The following is an 18,527-nucleotide window of genomic DNA, read 5'->3' on the forward strand; positions in this document are numbered from 1 at the left end:
TATAAGGTCGGAATGTAGGCGAGCTTGTAGGGAATTTTCTTAATTTGTGATTAATGTGGGAGGGACCAGCCCATTGTGGGTGATGCCATCCCTGGGCTGGCGGTCCTGGGTTCTATAAGAAAACAGGCTGAGCAAGCCATGGGGAGCAAGCCAGTAAGCAGCACCCCTCCATGTTCCTGCGCTGTGTGAGTTCCTGCCCTGACTTCCTTCAGTGACGGAACTGTTACCTAGAAGTGTAAACTGCAATAAACCCCTTCCTTCCCAAGCTGCTTTGGTCATGGCGTTTCATCATAGCAATAGTAGTCCTAACTAGAACAGTTGTACAGCATGCTCTAGCTTCTCTGAGTTGCCACCCATGCTGGGGTGAGATTCTGAGCAGAATCCCACAGGTGGATGCCTTTGAGTCATGTACGCTTCTACAAGTAGCCCCTCCCCCACACACCAGTAAGTAACACCGATATAATTCATTGGATCGCCAAGTTGGACTTGAATGTCATCTTTACTTTGCCTTATCTGGGCTGAGTAGATATTTAGTCATCTCTCCCCAGGAAAAGGATGGCACAGTTCCTGTATATAATTGTTGTGGTGGTCTGAAAGGAAAATGTCCTCAATAGGCTTGTGCATTTGAATGCATGGTTCCCAATTGGTGGTGCTATGAGGAGAGTTAAAAAGTATTGTCACAAGGGCTGGGCTTTGAGAGTCTAAAGACTCCCAGCTCACTCTTTCTGCTTGCAGATGAGCGTGTGTTCTCTCAGATTTATGATCCTGCCACCGTGCCTGCCACTTGCTGCCAGGCCTCCCTGTCTTGATGGACTGTGGTTACTCTTCTGGAATCGTTACTCAAATAAACCTTTCTCCTATAAGCAGCCTTGGTCATGTGGTCTTACCACAGCAGCAGCAGCAGCAACAGCAACTAATACAGTTGCCATAATGTTGAAGACTTTTTCTTGTGTTTCTTGTTGCTTTCCTGTGCGTTCAGCCCCCAGAACAGTACCCAACCTGCTGCAGCCACCTAAACATTTGTACTGTATACACATGTACCTAGCACCTTTGAAAGGCGAAGAAAGACCAACTCAGAAATGGGGCGCATGCTTGTTTATACCTACACCACTGTCTGAGTCCCACAGGATGAAGCACTAAGCTCCAAACAAGCAGTACAGGTGGGGTCATGAACAGGGCTTAGGACACCGTTGTGTGTCGTGAAGATGCGCAGGAGCCGTGGGAATGCACACACTGTGAGATCAGACACGGTGATGTCCAGTCAGCAGTTTGTCCCAAGACCCTATAGTAGTTGAGCTACTGGGCCAGGCACAGAAAGCTGTAGTACTAAGATAGCAGCCTGAGAAACTAACACGTAAAACGAGATGTGACTTGTGGGGTGGAATGACGGATGAAGAAACTCATTTTATGGTTCTGCCAGCGATATCAGGTAAGTGGTTTTCCCTACCCCCAGGTCTTATTCCATCTCTGTAATGTAGAGACGAAAGCAACACCATCTCAGAGGATGGTGAGGACCAGATAAGTGTGCACATGTGTGTGTGTATACACAAGCAATTCTAAGAATGGTACTTGGCACATGCTCAGTGCTATCTAAATGGTGACAAGTGGCAACTGGTGCTTATACTGGGAATAATGTAGACATGCAGACAGTGGGGACACAAAGCAAGGAGGGGACATCACTGTCTGGGATGTGAAGTAGGCTCGCAGACCTGAAGAACTGTAGCATGAGAAATGTGTAGCTTTGCTACCTGGAGCAAGTAGGGCCATGTCGCAGTGTTGAGGGGCTTCCAGAATTCATGAGCACGTGTGGAACGTTAGTTTAGAGCAGACAAGGGGGATAAAGAGTCACTTGTAAGAACAGAGACGTCTTAGTGAGAGGGCTGGGTGGGGGGTGGGGAGGGTTGTCTTCTCATTCTTGGGGATCCAATGACAGCTTTCTGGACTGTCCAGGGAAATGGTCCAGGATGGCCCGGTGTCACCTGGATAAACCAGAGTCTTCTGGGGGCTGACTGTAACATTTCTTAAAGGAAGATACACAATTTTATGGAGGTGCAAAAGACATGAATTTTATTCTGTGCACTGATGGAGTCACCCAGGACTGAAGCCAGGGATGGCGGTCCCCTCTCCCCAGCCTTCTGTATGTCACTCTGTCCTCATCCAGGGTTGCCACTGTTTCAGGACACCTCTCTGGAAGTGTTCCATGCTACGTCCCTGTGAGCTGAAGAGTCCTAGACCTCCAGGATCTACACCAAGTCCCCAAAGGAGATTTTGTAAGCCATAAAGAAAGTGGAAGGAAACTGCCTGCCTTTTTCCACTTTGGAGTGGGATTTTAGAGACAGGGAGGAGCATGTTCTCATCCTGGCTACGTTGCTTCTGTGACCCTGGGCATTTTTCCTGACTCCTCAGTTTACCCAGGTTCCCAATGGAACATGAGGTGCTGGACCCTCTTGCTGGGGCAGTGACGAGGATGGCCGTGAGAGGCCACAACACCTAGATGAATGTCTACAGAGGTCATGGTCAGCAAATCTGGGTCTGGCTCTCCCAGTAGCTGCGGAGCATGGAGGACACAAAATCCCATCTTGGCTCCACTCTCCCAACGTCATCCCCTTCCCTTCTCCGAACTTCTCTGCGGAGGTCTGTAAGAAGAGGTCCTTGAATTTGTTTGTCTCACAGCACTTGATCATCTTCCAGGACTGATAATCCAAAACCTCACAGCTGAGGACACACTCGCCTTGAGGAAACATAGGGATGAGTGTGTGCTTAGCACAGCAGAGCCCACGGGTCCTCAATGGTGCATCACTGAGTAATGTCCCTTAGCAGGTGCTAATTGAATCTGGGTGTGTGGTTTCAAAGGACAGGCAATATGACGGGTTGAAAACAAAGCTTTTTTTTTTTTTTTTTTTTAAGGTTAGAGCTCAGGGGTAGGTGGGAGAGCAAGCAGCATAGGCGGCCCCTTCCAATATGCAGTCTGACTTTACCAGTTTCGTCAGACAGAGCCAAAAAGGCATTGGTTTCATTATGTAGTAGGCAGTTTGTAGCTGCCCAGAAGCAAGGAGGAAACCCCCATCTCAGAGCTGCTAGGCAAAATTCCGACTTTATTTCAGGTCCAAGCAAATTCAGCCGCCTCCAGGAAACAGGAAGCCGGACTTCCTTGAGGTGGGGGAGAACCCCACAAACACCTTGTTTGGGGACTGGAAATCTTCCCCGATACTCTCTGCTCTGTCAACAGAACTTAGGTTAAGTTATTTAACTTTTGAGAACCCCACTCTCGTCACCTGCGAAGCGGGAGTACTGATTGGACACCTCAGAGAGTTCTGACGGAGCTCAACGGGCGTCGGCAAAATTTGCTCTTGCCCTATCTTGTTGGGTTGCCTCTTCCCTTTGTTGCCATGACAGTTGCTCGGTGCCCTAATGGAGTCAGGGACTGTTCAGGGATCTCCCGACACTTGCTGTTGAGCTCCGCACGCCTAAGGATCAAGGACTGCTTCAAATCCGGTTGATCCCCCAGTGTGCCTGGCACGGAGTAGGTGTACAATTAAAGCATTCTGAATTAAAAGGAGTATGGGCTCCGAGATAGGAAACAGCATGTTTTCTTGCCAGCCGCTCTCACCAGCCTAGCTTCCTGGCTCCTGCCAGTCACCCAGATGCCAGAGAGTGGGTGTGAATGCACACGCCTGGCTCTTGGGACTGAATATGCCTTGCTGGGCATATTTGTCAGGGACAAAGCTGGGCACAGGGAGGAAGACGGCCTGGCATGGGGCTCATTTTCTGTCTCATTGGTAGTAGCTCTCAAGGTCACGCTATCCAGCCTGCCAGACCCCACTTAGGCCAAAGTGGCTGTTCTCATCGTCTATAATGGAAGCCTCCAGCGGAACATCACAGTTAATTGGAAAGAAGGGTGAGTCACACAAAAGCATCCAGAAAGGAGCTGGCACTCGTCGTGAAAGGACAAAAAGACCAGCCAGAAAGCTGCAAGGCCCAGCTCTGGTATCCAGGGAGCTGCGGGGTACCGAGGGAGGCGGGCGGGGAGTGATGCACCCACTCTGCCCACTAATGAGCCAGGAATCATGTGTGTGGGCGACCAGTCCACAGATGCTGTATTTTGCCTCTTGAGATTTCAAAAACACGAAACGCACACAGATAATATAGCTAGGTTCTGTACATGCAATTGTGGAGTTCTTATGGCCGTTCTGTGGAGTGAAAGGGAGCCCCTGACTCATCTGTGAAAATGGGGACTCTGGCGTGTGTGCCGTACTCGAGGTCACTGTGGTAGCTCTGTGATGCGAAACCAGAGCCATCTGCGCCCAACGCCCATGCCTGGTGCCGTTTTTACAACCAGTACGGGAATTGCTTCTGGTATCACTGACACCTGTCACACATCCCAGGTTCCACCTCTTTGGGCATTAGGGGCTCCACTGCCTCACAAACAGAAGCCGAGTTAATATCCAGCATAAACCCACATCAGACTCCGCTCAGTGCCCGGTACGAATGTGAATCTGCTGGTCCTTAGGAAGCGCTGCAGGCTGGAGCTATCTCTTTGTTCCCTTTAATGGTGGACAAAGTCTCTGTGACTTGCCACAGTGCGACAACTGACCCTACAACTAGGCTCTTGTCCCTTACCCTCTCAGCCTCCTGTAAGTAACCCCCTTTGTGCTGTATTTCCCTGCCTAGAACATTTGCCCCATTCTGAGCCAAAGCTGCTACTCTGAAACTTGTCACCATTGATTTTTAGTTATGTTCCCGAGGCAAGAAAGTTCCGGTCTGCATCAGATGTGACAGAGATTGCTCCCCGTTTCTATCGTCCACTCCACAAGGCTCTTCTTTCTCAGGTCCTGATTTTCCTCTCTCTTTTGATGCTGGAGTGTCTCGGGGTCGGAGTGGGCAGAGAAAGTTGTCAGTATCCCTGACAGTGTTGGAGGAAATGCCCAGATTGAACGAACCTCATTGGAGGTCGCATCGCCTTGTTACTTCTTAGGCCACTTAAACTCTCAGGTCGTCTTCGGCTGGCCATGGCAAGTCTGAGGCACCTCGCCCGGGTTTGCATCAGCTGTAGGCAGAGGGCGCATGCCCCCTGTTGATTTGGATTTCCTCCAGTAGTTCCCTCATAGCTGAGGTTGAATGAGAACAGAGACACAGCCCGGCCAAGAGCTGTGGTTCGGCGGTGGCAAATGCAACGAAGCTCTCCCTCAACTCGAGGCCAAGCGTGTCTCAGCATGTAATCCCATCTCCTGGAAGACTGGAGAAGGATTGTGAGTTCAAGGCCAGCTTGGGCTGCAAGCAAGATTCCGTCGAAATGTGGAGGGAAATCAGAGGAGGAGAGGGAGAAAGAAAGATGATTCTTTGAAGGCAGGGTTGGCATTCAGATAAAGCCATCTTATCACCATTCCTCCTGTGTGGGCAGATGTTTTATTCGCATCCCAGGGAAAACTTAATGATCCCTTCCAGCATAGCAAAGAAAGGGACCAAGCAAATTGAGCTCTAAACAAAACAAATTCAGTCTTTACATCCTTTTCCAGGTCCAAATTGCCATGGCCACAAAGCTCAGAAAAGCACTTTTGGTGAGGACAGAAAGATATGACATGCCCAGCACAAGCCATGTTTGTTTGCCCCTGGTTGTTGCTGCGTTTTCATGTTTCCCGCTCAGAAACAGACTGGCTCTCCCCATGTCTGCTCTAAAACACGTTGACGCAAGAGGTCTTCTTGTTGGTGACAAGGGACAGATACGGAAGCACTTGACAGGTTGTGCTTGGGACCTGTTTTCTACGTTGTAAGATGGTAAGTCTCCACCAAGAGCCAAGGACAAGCAGTGATGGCCCACAAAGAGAATGAAGGTGCCGCCATCTGGGGTGGCCCCTCATAGGACTCCTATTATATACAGTAGGGATTTCCAGCAGGGAATTCATAAATAATGTGCATACAGGCAAGATGAGTGTGGGGGAGGCTGGACCCACTGGGCCAGGGCCTGATTTAAGATGATGATGATGATGATGATGATGATGATGATGATGATGATGATGACGATGACGACGATGATGGAGAAAGACCTCTTACTCATTCTGGCAGAATAAACCAGTCTCTATCATGTGTTGGATCACATGGCTGCACTCAATGGGCTCCACCAGCACAGTCCCTATCCATAAAGAGTCCATGCAGGGCACCCAGTCAGCCACTGACCAGAAGGAGAAACTTAGAAGCTAAGAAGTAGATCCACTCAGGACAAATGAGGAAAGTTCAAAGATGGTTCCCTCTGGTTGGAAGTCTGCCTGTCACCACCTCACGTTTGCAAGCAAGTCACGAGACCCTTTTATCACTCCGTGCCTAGTGCGAGGCTCACCAGCACACTGCACACGCTCTGTGGATCTTCCAGATCTTCAACACCGTGCTTGCTCTGAGCTAGCCAGCCTAGACAACGCAAATTCTCTCTGTGCTGCTGGCATCCTGGATCTTATTCCTGTCAGAATTAGGACAAATTCCCCTCCCACAGATGGGCCTACACATGTAGACCCCAGGATCTTCCAAAGGCTCTTTGCCCTTCTAAACACCGACAGCTTCTTTAATCACCCCTGGGGTAAGGAGGGGTGCCACACACCCATAGCCCCAGAATTCAGGAGGTAAAAAGGTTTTCAAGTTCAAGGCCTGTTTGGGACCCTACCCTGGCTCACCACCAAAGAACTCACTGGCAGGGCTTCTCTCATCATGCCTAAAGCTGTGTTGGCAAAGGCGACTTAGATTTTGATACTGCCTTTGTCCAACTCATCTGGAAGCCTTGGGAAGTTGAGGACGCTGTGCTTTCTCCAGTCCTAGAGAGCTGTGCATTGAAGCTCTCTTTGGTTTGTCTGAAATTCAAGTAGAACCTGTTTTATTCGGCTCTCCCCTCAAGGTGGCAGTAGTACAAGACCTGTCCTCTAAAGTCCCAACCCTGAAGGGCTAGGTATGGGGCGGTGGTGGTGATCTGTGGAGTCCCAGGATTGGGTCTCACTGTTTTTGTTCTCTGCCCACCCCTCAAGAGCCCCACGCACAGACAAGAGCTTCTCACACCGCACATTATAATGCAGCAGGCAGGGGATGCTAGCCTCTTCTGTTTGTCCAAGCCCGCCCACTTTAGCGGAAATCAATCTCTTGCAGGGGGTGGGGGGGTGGGGGGGGCCTGTGTCACATGACAGGTAGGAGCATGTACCACGCTTTGTAGGGACCACGCCTGGTTAGGCATGTGGGAAGAAAGGGGTAAGGAAGCATTAGATGAGAATTTTGGGGGAGATACAATGCTTACCAATAAAGTTAGAGTGCTTTGCGCCTTCAGCTCATGAGCGGCTCGCCCTCCTTAGGCTAAGAAAACAGCCTAGAGGCCTGCAGGAGGGTTGAGGCTTGCACTGGGGACAGCCAGTTGGCACCATTGTCCCTGAAAACTGTGGGAGGTTTGACAAAGGCCCATGCAGGAGCTGTAATCTGCATTTCACTTTACGGATTTATTTATTTTTTCCTTTGTTCACTTCCCTTTGTTTCCCCGGAGTTGCTTTTGATATAAATGCTTCTTTTCAGTATTTTTCAGTAACACTGAAGAGAGGAATTCACTCCTCCTCCAGTCCTTCTAGCTGCATAATTCCTAAGGCTGCAGCTACTCACCCTCCCCCTCTACCCCAACCCCAACACCACCACCACCACCACCACCACCACCACCACCACCCCACCTCCCCCTCCCCCCACCCCCTACCCCCCACCCCCTTCCCCCACCAGCAGAAGCCACATAAGAGAGGGTTGGAGGCAGAGGGAAGGATGGGGGATTACTACCTCATTCTAAGTGCCTTGCCCATGCTTTCATGTCTGTAGTCAGCTTCAATTCTCAACGTAGTCCTGCAAGTAAGCTTCACTTAGTTCTTTTCAGACTAAGAAACTCTACAGAGGCCCAAGGAAGTTAAGTCTGGACTTCCCCAGGGTACAAAGTGACAGAACTGACAGTAGACCTCAGGTCCAACCCCTAAGGGACCTCAAGAGGGAAGGCAAATCTGTTTCATTTTTCCAATGGGAGCTGGATCCCCTTTCTTTTCTTACCCCTTGAAGGGTCACTTGTTTTATGTCTGTGGGCTGATCTTTTCTCCAGCATGTAAAAGGACAGCCTCAGAGATCAGACATGTCAATGATGGACAGAGAATTCAAACAGTTGTGACTGAAGTACCTGATCCACCCATGTAGATCCCGGTGGTGCCCAGTATCAACATTTGCAGCCGATGAGAAACCACAGGCTGTCATGAAGTGCTCTAACTAGGCCAGGGACTCAGCCTTAGGAGAGCATTGGCCTGAAAAACACACGCAGGTGGATAAGTGTGGCCAGAGCACAGGCCTCTCTGTGTCTTTCTGCTCACCCAAGAATTCAAGAGATTGAATATATGACAGCTGTCAAATGGCACAAGTCTGGGATGTCAGAACTGGAGGGCCCAGTGGCATTATCCCATACTGCTCCCTGAGGTTATGTGGGGGAAATACTAGGTCTGTCCGAGTGTCACCATGGACTTACCTAGCGAGGTCCAAATCCCAAGCCTTAGGAGCCATCCCAGTGCTCAACTCCTCCACACCATTTTTCTCCAGATGGCAGGTTAGTTAAATCAGGTTTCATCTTGGAATCTCCAGAGCAGACCCACAAACCCGTACTTGACTTTCCAGGCAACTCTTCTGCCCATTGAAGTTAAGCCTAGTGGTTAAGTCATGTAAATAAAGCTGTACAACCCTCTAATTAATTAATTGATTAAACCATACAGAGAGAAGAGGCTGGACTTTCTGCCCTTCCTCTGTCTCTATGGAGAGCAGGCTGTTATCGATTAAGTATAACAGGCCATGAAGAAAGAACTGCAGTGAGCAAATGAGCTTCCTGGCGATAGCCTGCTGTTTTGTGTGGTTATGGTGGGTGTACCTTGGAGAGGCATGGCCTCAGGGCCTTTATCTCTGGAATGCTTCTTGCTGCTTATGTGCCTTCCCATGCTTGCCAACTGCTATACTCTTCAAGTCTGGCATGGGGAGACCCTCACTGCCTATAGTCTGGTGTGCTGGTTTCCTGGATGATAGCCCACTCATTTGGACAAATTTCCTGCAGATCAATAAGAAGATGAACTTTCATGAAATAATGCTGCTTAGAAGAATTTATGATTTTATAATTCCAGATAATGATTTTATAGAATTCCTGATTTGATTCAAGTAATTTTAAGCCCTCCTACAGAATATCAAAAGCGGCATAGCAAGTTCTGTGAGCCTTCTGTGTCATAAGCATGTAAATTATACTAGGAAGAACAGGCTTAGAATAAATGTACAATCTAGGAAAACATTCATTCTAGGTTAGATCCATGGATGAGGTCACAAATCTCAGTGTGCACCATGATAAAAAAAAGGGGTCATAAGCATGGACGAGTAGCTAATCTAACTATACAAGACTTCAAAAATAAGATGTAAGATAGGCCAGTTATTTCTTGGTCTTAAAAAAAATCTTGTTAACCCAGGATGTAAAAAAAAACTATTGGTTTGAACTTATAATGAACTTATGGAAGGTACTAAGAGATAGATAAAGAAATGTTTAGTCAGGTTTATGTCTTAATGGTAAGACATGTAAACAGTTATCCTGTTATAATTCTTCAAAACTTGTTAATCCATGACAAGAAGAGCTATTGCTTTGAACTTAACACTGAATGTATAAAATGAGGTAAGTTTTCTTCTGATACAGAGGAGAGAGCTTTGATTTAGAGGGTATATAAGCCTAGGACAAAAGTAAACAGGCATTAGAGCCTTTTGGAGCCTGCTCATTGAAGCTCACTCTTTAGAGTTTGCTCAATCTACCCAGTGTATGAATGTGTGTATGTCTGTCTGTCTGCCTGCCTGTTTTTATGTATGTATGTGTATATGTGTATATGTGTGTGTATGTGTGAAGTTGTTGAGGATTGTTAGAACTTATTTGTTGGAGCCTGCTTTGCTCTATCCACCCCAGCATTTGTATGTATATGTGTATGTGTGTAAAGTTGTTGGGCTTTGCTCCAACCTTCCACCAAATAAAGTTGTTAGATTTTCTTAGAGCCAGCTCATCAGAACCTTGCTCCATCTACCAAATATATGTCTGTCTGTCTGCGTGTATATATGTATTATGTAAGAATGTATATGTATATATGTATGAAGTTGTTATATCTTGCCTTGCTCCATATACCTGGTATATGTGTGTGTATATGTATATATAAGGTAGTTGGAGCTTTGCTCCATCCACCTAATGTGTAAATGTGTATATGTCTACATTTCTGTATGATTATCTGTCTGTATGCATGTATATGTGTGTATGTGTGAAGTTGTTGAACCTGCATTGTTTCATCCATCAAGTGTGTGTGTGTGTGTGTGTGTGTGTGTGTGTGTGTGTGTATACAAATATGTGAGTCTTCCCTCTTTTCTGTTTTCTTTCTCACCGGCCCCAGATAATTAAGTTTTGTACCCTCAGAGAAAAGTCTGTTGAGTGATTAATTGCCAGCTCTACTCAAACCTTCCCAGTCTTCCCCGGCCTTCAACATACAAGAGTTGAGACAAAAATAGTTTATGCATTCCCAGTAACACAGTTTCTACTGCTCCCACTGAACTGTTGTATGTCACCTGCCTGGAAACCTGAAGTTTGTCCTTCAACTCTGTCTTCTTCATAATAAAATGCCATAAGCGTGTAAGAGCTGTGCTCTAGGTATAGGTCTGACTAACTGTCTAACTCTGGAACAATAAGGGATAATGGAAAACAGACCTTATGATTCATTAGGAGTGATGACCAACAAGGATAGATCATTAGAGGTCGTGAAGGGTGAGGCAGATCCTTCAGTTCCAAAACCAAAGGGATTCTTAACCCGTAGATGTTTCGGGAAATGGGGAATTCCATACCATGTGAGCCAGTCTAAGATGTGTGCATGCCAAAGTCACAGAGGCAGGTACCAGGTAGGATGATAAAGATATCCTACAGCTGGATGTGGAGCAAGGAGCTGTAAAGCCCAGGATTTGATTGCCCACTCTCCAGTTGGGCATGGGTGAGCATCCGTAATGGCACTGTTCACTTGCGAGGACAGTTGCTTGTTGTGAGTGTCTTAGTTAAGGTAATGTTCTGTGGTGCTTTGACTGTGAAATGTGCATAGGCTCATGTGTTAGAACACTGGGTCCTTAGCTGGTGTCTTCAGGAAGTCAGGGAACCTTTGGGAGGCAGAACCTTGCTGGAGGAAATAGGTCACTAGGAAGAGCATAGCTAGAGAGCTTTCTGTTTTCTCAGATGCCACATCTTCCAATCTATCCAAGATGGGTTGTGTTCCTGATGGAACCAGGGACCAAAATAAACTCTTCTGTGAGTGTCTTTTGTCAGAGTGTTTTAGCACAGCAACTGAAATGAAACTAACTCTAGTCTCCTAACCCTTCTTGCCATTTGATACCCGATAGTCATGTGTAAACGTTAGCCAAATCAGCACCCTCGTTTGGAAATGCTCAGTTAGAGAGCATAGAGAGAAAAGACAATAAGAAGTCCTGAGGTCTTCCCAGAAGAACGTGGGAATAGACCTTAGTGAGCTGGGATGGAGAAAGTCAACCGGCCACAGAACTGAACTGACTTTAGACACACAATAGGGGCCTTATGATTTTTAAAGTCATCGAATTTGAGAGCCTATTATATAAAACAACAGAGAAGAAATTAATTAAAGCTTCCTTTTGAGGAATGTAGTAGTGGTTTCCTGAAAGGATATACTTGACTTAAAGCAATGTTTTAATGCTGGATGATTAGCCAGTTCTTTAGTTTTCTAAGAGACAGCCATTACCACCGTTAGTAGTGGCAGTCGTGACCATGGAGCTTAGGACAGAAGAAAGTCATGAACGATGCTAGTGGATGTTCACAGGTTAAAGTAAGTCAGTGAAGTTTCCAGCTGACATCACAGGGCAAAGACACACACTTGCTTTTATCTGAGGCTGAACTCCATATGTCTCTAAATCTACAGCTCCAAGTCTGACTGGAGTAGTGCCCACAAAAAGCCTGGTACTACAAAGTGTTTTACATTACACAGCAGCATTACCATTTACTTTAACATTTTCAACTCCCTGCCTTGAAAGTAACATTATTTTAGACTCAAAAGATAGGAAATTTATTTTATATGTAAATTTTCTTTTCAATGGCGAAAAACACAACTTGGTACAGGAGGGGGTATGTGTGTATCTAATTATGGAAAGCATCAAGAAAACAATCCTGTTTTATTACTTTCTCAGGTAGCCATGACTTTTATCTCAGATGTTCATTTTAAATTTGATGGGCCTGAGGTTTTCCTCTTTATCAAAGTATGTCTCTCTTTAGGTCCAGACTAGGTCAGTCCTACATGGATTCCAGCTGCACTGGCAGATATGTGTATAATTTAATCTTTCTGTTGAATGTCATTTTTGCATAGTGAAAATTTTGTAATTTTGGCTTCTTTTAAAAACACGAAAATTTTGTAGGAATATGTTTTGTTTTAATTCCAGTTGTGGGGCTATGGGGCTGCTTCACAGAAGATGAATATGATTTGCCTTGTGGTCTAGCAGGGAAGTAATTTTGCCAACTGCAGATAGTTTCTGCAAGTGTGTGAATTCTGGAACTTTTCAGAGGATATACAAATGCTATATCCCCAACAGGGTTTGCTGATTGGTTGGTTGTTGTTGGTTATGGTTTGTTAAGTAGTTGTGTGAAAAGAAGAAACAAGAAGAAAAAATTATGTATCCTAAAGGCAAAGATCAAACTTGCCATAAGGAACTAGATGCCCCTAATGAGCAGGAATTGTCTAATGATAACAACATCCCCTTCCCTCTCTATCCTTTTTTCTCTTCTATCTAGTTTTAGGAGGTTAAAGGGAGGAAAGAAAAAAGTGGAGAAGGATGGAGGAAAAAGGAAACCACAAGTAGCAAATGCAGGCTACCTTTTGGTCCCTTTTGTTTTTGTAATTTCTTTGAGTTGTCCATATTTTCTTGAGGTTTGCTAAACTTCCTTAAAACAATTTTTAAAAATTCTTTGTCAGACAGGTCATACTTCTCTGTTTCTTTAGGTTACTGGTACTTTACTTGGTGCTGGTTGCTCCCATAATTGCATCAACTTGAAATAAGGACTTAATTCCAGTCTTTCGAGATTGATGTTGCCTGAGAAAGCGCTCCAGCTGTGTGATAGCATTGATTGTCAATCCAGCCAGATCAGATCTGGAGGCACATAGAAAACAAGCCTATCCTGTGAGAGATAATTTAGCCTCTGGAAAGGCCTGACAGGATTATGTTGGGTAGGCTAATTAAGATGGAAAGGCTTACACTAGAAGCAGTAACGCTATTTTCCTGGACTTTGGTCCAAGACTGTATAAAAAGGAGGAGGCTTTTTGAGTGTAGTGATCAGCTGCTTCAGGCATCTGCCACCTTGACCTCTCTGCCTCAATGAGATACTACACTCATGAACTATGAGCTCTTGTAAACCCTTCCTCCTTTGAGTTGTTTTTACAGGGTATTTTATCATTAGCAACAACAACAAAAAAAAGAAAGACAACCAATCTTTTCATGCTGGGATTTTGGGCTGGCTGTCTTCCATGAGGCCTGTGCAGAACTGGCCCCATCCCTTACCTGGGCTTCATGGGAGAACTAGCCCAGGGGGTATGAGAACAGGAGAGCTGACCCAGCCCCTAGCCAGCTGTGCAGCTTGGGTGAGCTGGCTCCCCACATAGCCCAGGAAGCATAGCAGAGCTGGCCCTGGTTACAGAAGTTGCAGGTGAGCTGGCACAAGGGTCTGAGCACGGGAGAGCTGGCCCGATCACTCATCTCTTGTACAGTGGCATGGATAAGGGAGTGATACCCTCCCCCCACCATTCTCCTCACCACCTACAGACCTGGTCCTGAGGTTATGAGAGCAGGAGAGCTGTCCCTGCCCTTCTCCTACTGCAGTATTTGGGAGAACAGGCCTTTCATGTTGCCTGGGCAGCACAGTAGAGCTGACTCTGATGACATGGGTGCAGCTAAGGGACAGATGCCCTTCTCTCTTCCCTCATCCCTTGCTACCTATGGCAGGTGGGAGAGCTGGCCCCAGGATCATAGATTAGGAGAACTGGCCCTGTCCCTCACCAGCTGCAACACATAGAAGAATGGGCCCTGTGCCCTGCCCTAGGCAGCACCATAGAACTTGTTCTGGTTGCAGGGGTTGTGACCTAGCCAGCCCTGAGGGCATGGGAGCAGGAGAGATGGCCCCTCCCTTTGCTGCTACAGCACTTGGAAGAGCAGGCCCTGAACCTAGCCTGGGCCACATAGTACAGATATCCCTGATGGCATAGATGCAGATGAGCCAGCCCCGGGGCATAAGAGTGAGAGAGCTAGCTCTGCCCAGTGCTGACTGTGGCATTGGATAAGTAGGCTAGGAGAACTCTCTCCAGTGATATGGGGGTGGTGTGGGAGCAGGACAGCTGGCAGGCACATCAGTTCAGACAGATACTTCTCAGACCCCAGATCCAAGGCTTTGAGTTGGCCCATCCCAACATCTACCTCATTGATGAACTGCTGGGGTATGTGAGGGCCTAGTCCCATAGATCAAAACTGCAGGGTCTCCATGACAAAAGGCAACAACAGGATATCCGAGAGGAGTCCCAGTGAGGTTCCAGTACTGATAGAGTAGCAGAAGCCAGAGGCCTCGTACCAGACCAATGAGTCATCGCAATGAACATTGGCAAGCAAAGAAATGTGAACAAAAGAGTATACTGTGGGGCACACTGAAACACTACAGCTTCCACAGAGAGGTTCCTGGCCCCCCCTTTTTGGGAAGAGACAGTAAGTGTGGAGGGTGGGTACAAGGGGTGGGGGAGGTGAGTGGGATTTGAGGTTTACAAAAAACCAATAAAAAATGTAAAAAGCATTGGGAACATTTTACCCAGCAACCCATTTGTGTCTCCTCTCATCAGTGCTGTCTTAGTCACTGTTCTATTGCTGTGAGGAGACACCATGACCACAGCAACTCCTATAAGGGAAAACATTTTGTGGGAAAGATTAAGCTTTGTCACAGGTGGAAGTAGTCTTGGCAGGCTTTACCCTTGGGGCACCCCATGAATACCTTGTGATAGACTGAGTGGAGCCTTCCTGGGCTTGGAATTCAGGAAGCGGACCTGGGAACCCCACCTTGGCTATTGTTTTCCTAATTGACCCTCAAGGAGAGAAGGAGACCACCCTTTCCATGTGACTCAGGCAGGTGGGGAGGAGAGAACAACAAGTTCAGCCCGGGCGAGAGCGCGTGGAGAGCAGCGACCAGGCCGGACCAGAACGCGGGCCAGAGAGACACCTAAGGACCCGTCCTGTGGAACGGATACCGGAAGGTTCACTCTTTTGTCCCTTTAACCTTTTTTCCTTCTTGTGTAAGCTAGTTGGGTTGTATAATAAAGTTTAATTGTTAAGAAACAGAGCCAACAACATTTGATTCAGGTTGGCTTACAGTTTTAGAGGTTCAGTCCATTATTATCCTGGTGGGGAGCATGGTAGCCCATAGATAGACACAGCGCTAGAGAAGTAGCTGAGGAGTCTACATCCAGATATGCGGGCCCCGGGGGAGAGAGAGGGGAGAGAGAGGGTGGGGGAGGGAGAAGAGAGAGGGAGGGGAAGAGAGAGAGAGAGAGAGAGAGAGAGAGAGAGAGAGAGAGAGAGGTTGGACGTGGCTTGAGCTTTTGAAACCTCAAAGCCCACCCCACTCCTCTTACAAGACTATATCTACTCTGACAAAGACACACCTCTTAATCCTTCTCAAGTAGTTCAACTCTCTGATGACTAAGCATTCAAATACAAGAGCCTATGGGGGGTCATTCTTATTCACATGCTACAGGTGATGAGGGCTTTACCTTCTTGAACAAATATTTATATCTCTGGATATAATCTCCAATATTTTCTCCTACGTTTCTTGCTTTTGTCTAATCCTCCTTAGTAGAGTTTGTCTTGCCCCACCCACTCTAAACAGGTGTCTTTAATTGTCATTGGCATATAAGCATAAGGTCAGAACCGTTGTCCCAAGTTGACCTTTGGCCACCATTGAGTGTTCAGCACCTTAGGAACCCTGGATCAAGCACAACTGAGACATGCAAGGCCGAGTTGCCGTGAAACCTCTGTAGCTGTGCTAAGGTAGAGGTAGGATGCTGGTGTTGGTACAGTCATTGCACCTGGGCCCATAGATTCTGGCTGACACCGAAAGCCATGGGGTTAAGCCTGGAGGCTCTGTAGACAAGGGTTGACCTTTGTTCTGTGGCCTCAGGGTCTGGCTTAGAAATAGGTACGTAGAGGTGGTACTGGGGTGTGAGTCCACAGTACATAGCCCAGTGTTGGTGTCTGTTAGGTCCTGTGCTGGGGTAGAGCTGTGTGTGACAGCATGGACCTGGGATGGCCTGGAACTGGAGGTTCTATCCATCAGAGACAGCCTGAGTGGATGAATCCAAAGGAACTGGCTCAGCTACTAAGTAAGCTAGCATAGTGTTGTGGGGTTTTTGTTTGTTTGTTTTGCTTGGTTGGTTGTTTTTTTGTTTTTTGTTTTTTTGTTTTTTGTTTGTTTGGGTTTTTTGTTTTTGTTTTTGTCTTTGTTTTGTTTTCCTAAAGAGACATGAACAAAAGTCCTTTCATTACATAATGGGGCATCCAGGACAAGTGAAAGAAGATATTTCATACAAGAGAACCTGTTAGTTTATTGTGGCTACTTGTAGGAGCACAGATGACTCTAGCGTGCGACTCCGCCTCCAGCATGTGACACCTTAAAGCCACATACCCCACCCCCACCCCCACCCCCACCCCCACCACCACCTCTCTGCACAGCTTATGGGCAACTCCATCTCCTGGCAACTGTTAGAGGACAGGCCTTGTGATATTTGCATTGTCGGGAGTTTGCCGGAGACTTGAGTTTTATCTACTTCCTAGGCCTTGCTTTACCTCCTGAGTCTTAGTGTGCCTCCTTTCCGGAAAGATTGCTTCCATTTTGAGGAAACAGCTACAGGACACATAGCACTAGGGCAAACCTGAAACCTGGGGGGACCAGCACGGAGCTGAGTCTGATCCAGAGACTTGCTGAAGCCAGGCCAGAGTTGGGAAACAGTGTGGTCTGTGGTCACTGAGGTCAGCCAGGCAGTGGTGCAAGCTGGCTGTCATTCCCAGCTCAGGGATGAGCCTGGAAATTCACATGACGCCCCCTCAGGATCCCACAGTGCCCTCACAGTCCCCATAGTGCCCCATAGCACTGCACTAACGGCAACCAGGTAGCGAGGCCCTGCCACCCGTGGGTGTTCACTTTGAGTTAAAGTCACAGGTTCAACCATACACATAATAACATACAGTTTACATTTCCAGACTGGTAGGTAAATTGCCTCTTCTACATGTCATACAAGTGACTGCTCCAGCTGCCTTGGAACCGCCCAAGGCCAGAGCTAAAGTTCTGTTTGGCTGTGTGATCAGCTTCCTGACAGGTCTGTGGGACGCTGTACTTGGCTCTCCCAGGTATTCCAGAATATCAGTCTTTCCCTTGCCCAAAGCCAGGAGAATCCCAGCTGGGAGCCTGCAGTAACGACTGCACTTTGTGCTTATATGGCAGACTGCTGCAGCTCATATCCCCACACCGGGCAGAGTTAGCCTGATCCTGGTTCCTGGATTGCATAGGACTGCCTCCTCCAAACACCAGCTCTTGGCTACCGCACACAGCAGTTTACTGTACAAACTACAGTCTCAGAGAACCTTAGAAGGAGGAGAGGCTCTTCTTCATGACCGTTTGTCTATAAGGATTTTCTTACTGCAGGGAACAAAGACCCACTCCAGTTAGCTCAGCAGAGAGGATTTTGTATGGATCCATGTGGAAGGATAAAGAGACCCTCAAGAAAATCTGGGAGCAGAGATCATGCTAAGGTTGGTGTCCACAGTGGCTCTGGCTTGAACTTAAATCTAGTTTCTGAGGAGCATCATTGTACACCCGCTTCCGCTCCCCAGTTCAGGGTTGCAAGCACCAACACTTGCCACGACATATACCAGTGCCCCCCATGAACCTGGCATGTCACCTAACTGCGAGCCCCAAGCACTGGGACATATAACAGAGTTGGAGGGTTTTTCAGAGAGCCAGGATCTTAGACAGCCTAGTTGTGCATGACTCAAGGACCCAAGATGCTAAACATAAGATGCTTAACACAATAGACATGCTACTCTGTCAATACTGATTGTTTCGCTCACAGATAAACGCACCGAGAGAGGCATGTGAATAGGTTGACAGGTACCAGATCCAGGATCCCAAATCCACCTTCAGCTCCTGCACCATCTTGTCCTTCAGGTCAGATGTCTAAATATGCAAGGCATGACCCTTGGAGGTGCTCTACTCTTTGAGAAGGGTGTTCCGATCAGTTTTTATTAAATTGACGTAAGCTGGCACCAGTTGGGAAGATGGAACCACAACTGAGAAAATGCCTTCATCAGACTGGCCTTGTAATCAAGCCTGTTGGTGACTGCTTTATTATTATTATTATTATTATTATTATTATTATTATTATTATTATTATTAT

At 47.1% G+C, this 18,527-nt stretch overlaps 1 long non-coding RNA gene across 1 annotated transcript in view; it reads left to right on the forward strand.

Annotated features, from left to right (window-relative positions):
• Nucleotides 1-1,342: 1,342 nt before the first annotated feature.
• Nucleotides 1,343-18,527, forward strand: part of LOC311609002 — a 31,704-nt gene continuing 14,519 nt past the window's right edge. The window contains exon 1 of the long non-coding RNA XR_014783223.1: nucleotides 1,343-1,433. This is a non-coding gene — a long non-coding RNA (uncharacterized lncRNA). The remainder of the gene's footprint in view (nucleotides 1,434-18,527) is intronic.

This window comes from Acomys minous (assembly GCF_964271855.1).
Source record: "Acomys minous genome assembly, chromosome: 11".
Classification (NCBI taxonomy): domain Eukaryota; kingdom Metazoa; phylum Chordata; class Mammalia; order Rodentia; family Muridae; genus Acomys; species Acomys minous.